The following is a 7,877-nucleotide window of genomic DNA, read 5'->3' as shown; positions in this document are numbered from 1 at the left end:
CATCTGCATGTAGTGTCCTTCTTGGACTCATCATATCTGGATATGAATCTGACGCCTTTATAAAAAAGGGGTCTAGCATTATAGCATAACCAACAAGAAGTAGTCAGCTCTGGCTGGGAGTCATTCAGAATTTGGAAGGTCTTTAACATCATCAACTAGAGTGGTTCTACTGGTTATGTGTGGCTTAGAAAATATTCTAGATGTGGGGACACCTGTTGGTGGGATGGTAACCACCAGTCTGAGGACTGGCATTTGGCATAGGTTTGTTCCTTGTAGGGTCTCCTTGTACAGATTTAGAATTTGTCAAAATTTGGTTTGTCCCTATAGCTATTGGCTAGGGGGTTATAATTGGTTTTATCAAGAGTCTAACTGTAAAAATGAGTCTGGGGTTGCTCCTCCACCAATAATGTAAAGCTGGAGACCCCACAACTTCTCAGCCACTCATCCTTTTGTTTGTCTCTCCCTGTTGGTGAACTGAAGTAGAACTTTGAAATCATCTCCTTGTCAGGGAATTCTGATAAGGTCTTTTGTTGATATCTTCTACCACTCATTTTTTGTGACTGATGTTTTAGAGCCTCCAGAAGTCACAATAGATTTGTTTTAATCTCCCATATGTGACAGTTTTATTTTCCCCAGATTTTTTGTGTTAGCCAGTTGGACACAGTAACCAGTTTCAGGACTTTGATTCTCTAAGTCAAGTCATAAGGCTGGTGTAGGTTTCTGGTCTCCAAATAGAGGCATGGGCTAGGGGCGGCAATACACATAGCTAGTAAAACAGCAAGCTTAAGACCAGGTTAATTTTAGCTTGAAAGGTTTATTGCCTCTGAACTTTTTATTTTAGTGGTAGCTGTGAAGTCAGGAGATCTTATTTTTTTTTCTTTTGGGGAGAGGGAATTAGCTGGTCTCCCCAGGCAAGAATCCCATCTACTTTAACAGCTGTTGGAATAGTCATCAAAATGGCATAGGGTCCTTTACATCAGGGCTCCAACATGTTCTGGCAAAATATTCTCATGTAGACCCAGTCTCTATGTCAAAACTTGTGTGGTTCTGGAACTGGGCCTGTTTTATAGAGGTCAGACAATTTAGACCAAACCCGTTCATGTGCCCATTGGTTTGCTCTAACCTTAGATATTAATTTATCACCTTTTAATTCTGCATTAGCTGCTGACTGAAGTTTAGGCATGATAGGAGAAGGGATACCACACGTGATTCTAAAGGTGGTTAATCCCATCTGGTAAGGAGAGTTCCTCACCTGATACAGGGCAAAGGAAAAGAGTGTCACTCAGTCCCTGCCAGTTTTTAAGCTTAATTTGGCAAAGATCTCTTTTTAATGTCTGATTCATCCTTTCTACCTGGATGGGGTCAATATACACAATGTAATTTCTAATCTTTCCCAATAAATCTCCCTATATCTTAGCTTAACTTGGATGCAAATGTTGGCCCATTGTCTGACCCTGTCATCTGAGGGAATCCATACCTGGGTAGTATATCTTCCAGCAACTTCTTAGCCTGTACGTTTGTAGTTTTAGCCATTGTTGGAAATGCTTTTGTCCATCTGGAGAAGGTATCCATGAACACCAGTAAGTACTTGTAGCTGTGCTTTCCCAGTTTGACTTTTGTAAAGCCAACTTCCCAGTAGTTCCCTGGTCTCTTACCTCATAAACAAGTCTGGATGTTTGGCAGTGTTGAGGGTGTTGGTTAATTGGCAAGATTATTTTCAGATTGATACTACATTCTCAATAGTATTTTGCATGTCTCTGAAAGTCATTTTAGGTTGTTTCACTGCATCAGTCATCTGTCTCACCCCCATGTAGGTGACTCTATGGATTTTTCTGAGAATAGATCTTGTCAGGGAGGTGGGTAGTATTAGCTTACCTTCAGCTGTCTGCCACCAGCCCACTGAAAGCCGGCTTATGGGCTGATTCTTTGCCCATTTGATCTCTTCTTCCATATAATCTGGCAGGTTGGGGCTATCCAGTTCTGGTAGGGTCACAACTAACATGAAGGCAGTTATTTCTTCCAAGGCCAATTCTTTGGAGGCTTTGCTGGGCAAGTTGTTACCTCTAGCTACTGTCAGTATTCCTTTCTGATAGCCTAGACAGTGTATGATCACCACTTTCTTTGGCAGCCAGAGGGAATCGAGTAATTGTAGGATTTCATCTTTGTTTTTGATAGTTTTCCTCCTGCATTTAGGAGTCCTCTCTCCTGATGTAAGGATCCATGTACATGAACAGTTGTAAATGCATATCAGCTACCTCTATAGATGTTGGTGGCCAGCCTTTTCTCCATGATAAGGGCCTGGGATAGCACTGTCAGTTCATTCCTTTGAGCTGAGTTACCTGGGGGTGTGGAGAGACTGTGCCCAAATTACCTCTGATTCCATGGTTACTGCTCTCCTGCTCTCCTCTGCCCCTGTCGAATGAAACTGCTTCCGTCTGTGAACCAAGTCCATTCTGCTCTTGGAAGAGGTGAGTCTTTTAAGTCAGATCAAGTATTGTGTACTTGTTCCAGGGTTTCTATGTATTGATGGAGTGGGTGGTCCAGATCAGGGTCACAGAGAAGAGTCACAGGATTTAAGGAAGCAGGCAGCTGGAAAGTAACTCAGCCAGGGTTAATTAGTAAGGTCTAAGAATGAGTCATATGGGCATAACTGAGCCACCTGTCAAGTAGCTGTTTGAGTACCCTTTCTATTGTATGGGGTGGGGGGAGGAATTGTCACACCTAAATTTTGTCCCAAAATCAATGCATCTGCATCCTTAACCAGTAATGTCATAGCTACAGATATGTAGACAAGGTGGCCATCCTGTTGCCACTGGGTCTAATTTCTTTAACAGATAACCACAGGCCATTTTCATGGTCCTAAAGTTTGAGTCAGGACCCCTTTGGCTATTTCTTTCCATATGGGGATGTATAAGTGAAACAGTTTAGTGATGTTTGGTAGCCCCAAAGCAGGAGCTGACAGTAAGGCCTGTTTTATTTTCTCAAATGTCCTTTGATGATCTTGAGTCTAAACAAAGGCTTTGGCCTCTCTGGTGGCATCATATAAGGGTTCAGCTATTTCAGTGAAACCTGGAATCTATAGTCAGTAAAAGCCTGTGGATCCTAAGAATCCTCTTAACCTGTCCTGAGCTCTGGGGAGCGGGGGGTGGGGTGGGGGATGGGTATGTTGAGAATACACTGAGAATAGACTATTGTTGTGGAAAGCCACCACTGGCCTTTCTTTAGAATGTAGCTGAGATAGGTGACCTCAGTCTCACAGAGCTGTGCCTTCTTGGAAGATCCCTGATATCTCATGTCCCCCAGAACCTGTAGGAGATTCTGGGTCCCCTTCTTGTATTATTCTACAATTAAAAGATTATCTACATACTGAACAAGAGTTATATCTGGATTATTGCTCACTCAGGTCCTCATGTAAAGCTTTATCAAAAACAGTGGGTGAATTCTTGTAGCCTTAAGGAAGGTGGGTCTAAGTTTGCTGTCCATTAACGTCTCTTTCAGGGTCATGTCACTTAAAGTAAAAGTATTTCTGGCTTTTGGTAGCCAAGGGTAAGCTGAAGAAAACATCTTTTAGATCCATAACAGAATACCATTCTGATACGGAGGTAGAGAGCTCAAAAGAGTATAAGGGTTAGGTACAGTTGGGTGTATGTCTGTCACACTGTGGTTAACTTTCCATAGATCTTGGACAGGGTGGTAGTCATTGGACTTTGGCTTCTTCCTAGGCAATAATGGGGTGTTCTAGGCTGACTCGCATGACCTAAGGACTCTTAAGGCCAACAGATTCTGGATATAGGGAATGATCTCCTTTTGTGGCTCTTAGGACATGGGGTATTGGCAAACCTGTGCTGGGTGTGCTCCTGGCTTGAGCTCTACAAATACAGGGGGTAAATGTTTTCTCAGCCCCATGTCTCTAGTCTCTGTCCATGCCTAGGGAAACTCTGTCAGCCAGGCATCCAGGTCTTGTTTGGGGGTGGATGGTTACTTGTAGAGTCTATATTTAGTCTCAAATGCCAGGCCCTGTGTCAGCACCTGGATTGGATTACCATTCCAGTCTGTAAGCTGGATTTTCCCAGGGTCAAAATGAATCTGGGATCTCATTTCAACTAGTAGATCTCTTCCCAACAAGGGATATGGGCATTTGGGAATCACTATGTCTCACACGCGCTATTGTCTCGCCAGCAAGAACACATGCATGAGAAACCGGATCCTTCTGCAGCAACTTTATTACACCAGTTTCAACATGAAGAGGAAGATCCCAAGCACCAAAAAGGGGCTGCTTATATACACCTTAGTGTGGCGAGTCCACACCTGATTGGCTGCTCTCCCAGAGCCTCATCACCACACCCCAGGATGGGCTGTGACTTAGCAGGAATTTACTCTTGCACCTGCGCATATCACTTGTTTACCAGTTAGGCACAGCGGAGGCTCATGATGGGCAATTGCTCACGGCTCTCCACAACTATGAAGGAGAGACACACTTGTCCTATTTTCAAGTCTATTGTCCTTTGGGTAGGCCATGAATATTGTTTGGGACCTGTGGCTACCTGGACATAGGATTTCTAATTAGACAATGGTCTTTAACCTTTATGAGCACTGAATGTTGGGCTCTTGTATCCACCAGGAAGTCTAAAGGCTCCCCCTACCCACTCAAAGGGTTATCTTGGGCAGGGAGAAAGAGTCCAAGCCCATCTTCCTCTTCTTAGTTGACTATAATCTTGTTTTGGGGATTTTCTTGGGGGTATTATCTAGCCCATTGTCTTTCCTCCTTAAAATAGGCATATTGGTTCTTACCTAAGGCTTGTCAGTGTCCTTTTCTAGGTTCTCTCACCTCTGTGATGTTCTGGAGCTGGTGTTTCCTTTTTGTCTGGTCAGGATTATCATTGGCTTGCAGGACTTTGATTAGATCTCTGCTTAACATCTTCCCTGTCTTAATTTTCTTTTCGTCTTTAGCTTCCTTGTTATGGAACATTTTCTCTCTGCAACTTCTACTAAATCTCTTAATGCCTTTTACCCTAGTCTTTTTAGTTTCTGTAACTTCTTTTTAATATCTGGTCCTGACTGATTTATAAATGTCAGCACCACTGTATTAGGATTTTCTGTTTCCTTGGAATCTAAGTGTGTATAATGGCAGAACGTGTCTATAATCTTCTCGAGGAACACTGTTGGACTTTCATTATTTTATTGCCTGACATCATAAATTTTAGCCAGATTCGTGGGCCACTTGGCAGCTGCCCTGAGACCCTCCATTAGAGACTGGCAATAGACTGGAAGAAACACCTTACCTGTCCCTGTATTAGAGTCCCAAGCTGGTTTCCAGAGAGAGAACCCCTCTTCAATATCAGCCTGATTCTGAGTTGGAGTGCCATTGGTGCCTGGAACATTCTTATGGGCCTCCAGGATGATGTGTTCCTTTTCCTCAGTTGTAAAGAGAATCTTCAAAATTTATTGACCATGGACTACCCCCAGGTATGATCTTTCGTTGGTGGATTAGACTCTAGGAGATCAGAGGGGTCTAGGTTCATTGATACTGTTGTTTTTCCTTTGGGGTTGCCATACACTTTAGCTCCTTCAATTATTTCCCTAACTCTTCCATAGTGATAACTGACCTCAGTCCAATAGTTGGCTCTAAATATCTCCATCTGTCTCAGTCAGATTATGGTAGAGCCTTTCAGAAGACAGCAATGTACTCCTTTCTGCAAGCACAACATGACATGGTAATAGTGTCCTGTTTTGGTTCCTGTGCATAGGATTGATCCTGAGTTGGGCCAGCCATTGGATGGCATTTCCATTAGTCTCTGCTCCATTTTTGTCAGTCCAGTTCCTTTAGACAGGAACAATTCTGTATCAAATATGTTGAAGAAGAGTGGGAAATGCCATGCCAGAACTGGGTGCCATGTCTGTCTACTGGAGTGATCTATATAGGTTCCTTCTCCCCACTTTTGGGCATTTCAGCTAAGGTTACTCCCATTGAGGGAATCTCTCACATCCCAGGTCCCTGGGATTCTCTTAAAGTTCCCCCTGACTACCACTGCTGTATATTTCCATTCATTCTCCTAGCCCTCTGGGGGCTCCTTTCTCTCCCCCTCCAACCACCATATGATTCTGCCTCCTTTTCCCCTCCACATTTTTATCCAACCCAAATGCCTCCCTCCCTCTGCCTTCTGTGATTATTTTGTTCCTCCTAAGTGGGATTGAAGTATCCACTCTTGGGACTTCCTTCCACTTAAGCTTCATATGCCCTGTGAGTTGTATTATGGTTATTCTGTTCTTTTGTCTAATATGTACTTATCATTGAGTATATACATTGCATGTCGTGGGTCTGTGTTACCTCATGATGGTTACCTCACACTGGCTGCTCTTCTAGAAGACCTGAGTTCAATTCCTAGCAAGAACATGTTTGCTTAAACCATCTGTAATGGGATCTCATAACCTCTTCTGTTGCATCTGAAGACAGAGACAATATAATCACATATATAATCTAGATTTTTCACAGATTCTTTAAGAGCTGAATTTAGTATCCTTTAGTTTCTTCATGAAATGCATAAATGTATAGAGGTTTATGTGATTTATGAAATGGAAGATTAACAGAAGTTCAGCAGTTTTGTAGATCAACTGCTACCTGCTTCAAGACACCACAAATAGACTTGATGATTCTGCATCCACATGGACATTAGTCACAGATTAGCAAAGGTGTTAGACATCATGAACAAACCTTGAGGTTATATGAGTGGTTTAGCTCAAAGCATAAGTCTGTGTAGCATAGCAAGGATGGGATCATTACTATGTTTGCAATCTTATACTCTAAAGAGGGTTGCTTCACTTTAGACTGGCATATTATCAGCAAGAGGTGGCAGCTTGCTAAGGCAAAGAAGAAACAGAGCCCATTCAGATCTCCCAAATCTATTGTCCCTTCAGATCTCTTCCAAGTTACAATGGTCTCTTCCTTGGCCTTATGCTCTCTAGTTCTTTATCTGTCTACAGTGTTTTAGGAAAGGACTCTGGCCTGGGTAAGTAGTCTCCTCCCCATAGACTTCCCTATTCTCAACAATACAAGCTTTTCATAATTTTCATAAACTCAAACAGAACACTACAATTTGATATGCAGCCTATATCCATCCCTTCTATACATCCACCCCCAAGATTCCTATCAACATTATTGAATTGTATACAGAATACTCTATGAAGGAGAGTTAAGTGCATATCCCTAGGGCAAACAGTATCATTTTTATATTCCTTGATCTATCTCCTCTTTATTGCACTGTTAGATTTTGCCCTAGTGATCATGAATAGCCATGAATTCTCGTCTACTTGACAAACTGATGTGGACAGTCTCTTGATGATTCCTTTTAGATGTCCTTGTGTCCTCTGTAATTTGCAGGCAGAAAGGAAATGCTAGTGAATCTGTTGATTTTAAAAGATGTACTGTCCCTTTAAGACATCACTCTTCTATAGCAGGGAAATCAATGGAAACCCCTGTTTCATCTTGTACCCAATGGACAACTTTTATTCAATTAGCCTTTCTCCTGCTCTTACATGTTACACCTTTGATCTGGTCAACATTTCTGTTAGATATCCTAGATTGGTCATAGTACAAATCTGGCCACATTGTACTTCCCATGAGCCTAGTTTTCATATAATTTCCTTTGTGTGTGTATTGTGTGTGTGTGTGTGTGTCTGTGTGTGTTTGTGTGTCTGTGTGTGTGTGCTTATTGTATTATCCCTTTTCAAGTAATATTTAAGTCATATTCCAGTCATTTCTTTTCAGTGGAGCCCCTTCTACTTCAAGTGTAATTTTATGCTGAATCATGACTTGTGAGAACATAATATATAAACTATGTAATCACAGTTTTAGATAGCAGACTTTCATCTCTTTTATC

Source organism: Mus caroli, unplaced genomic scaffold (assembly GCF_978045245.1).
Source record: "Mus caroli unplaced genomic scaffold, Mus_caroli_1 scaffold_15, whole genome shotgun sequence".
Classification (NCBI taxonomy): Eukaryota; Metazoa; Chordata; class Mammalia; order Rodentia; family Muridae; genus Mus; species Mus caroli.
Note: the sequence above shows the minus strand (reverse complement) of the source record.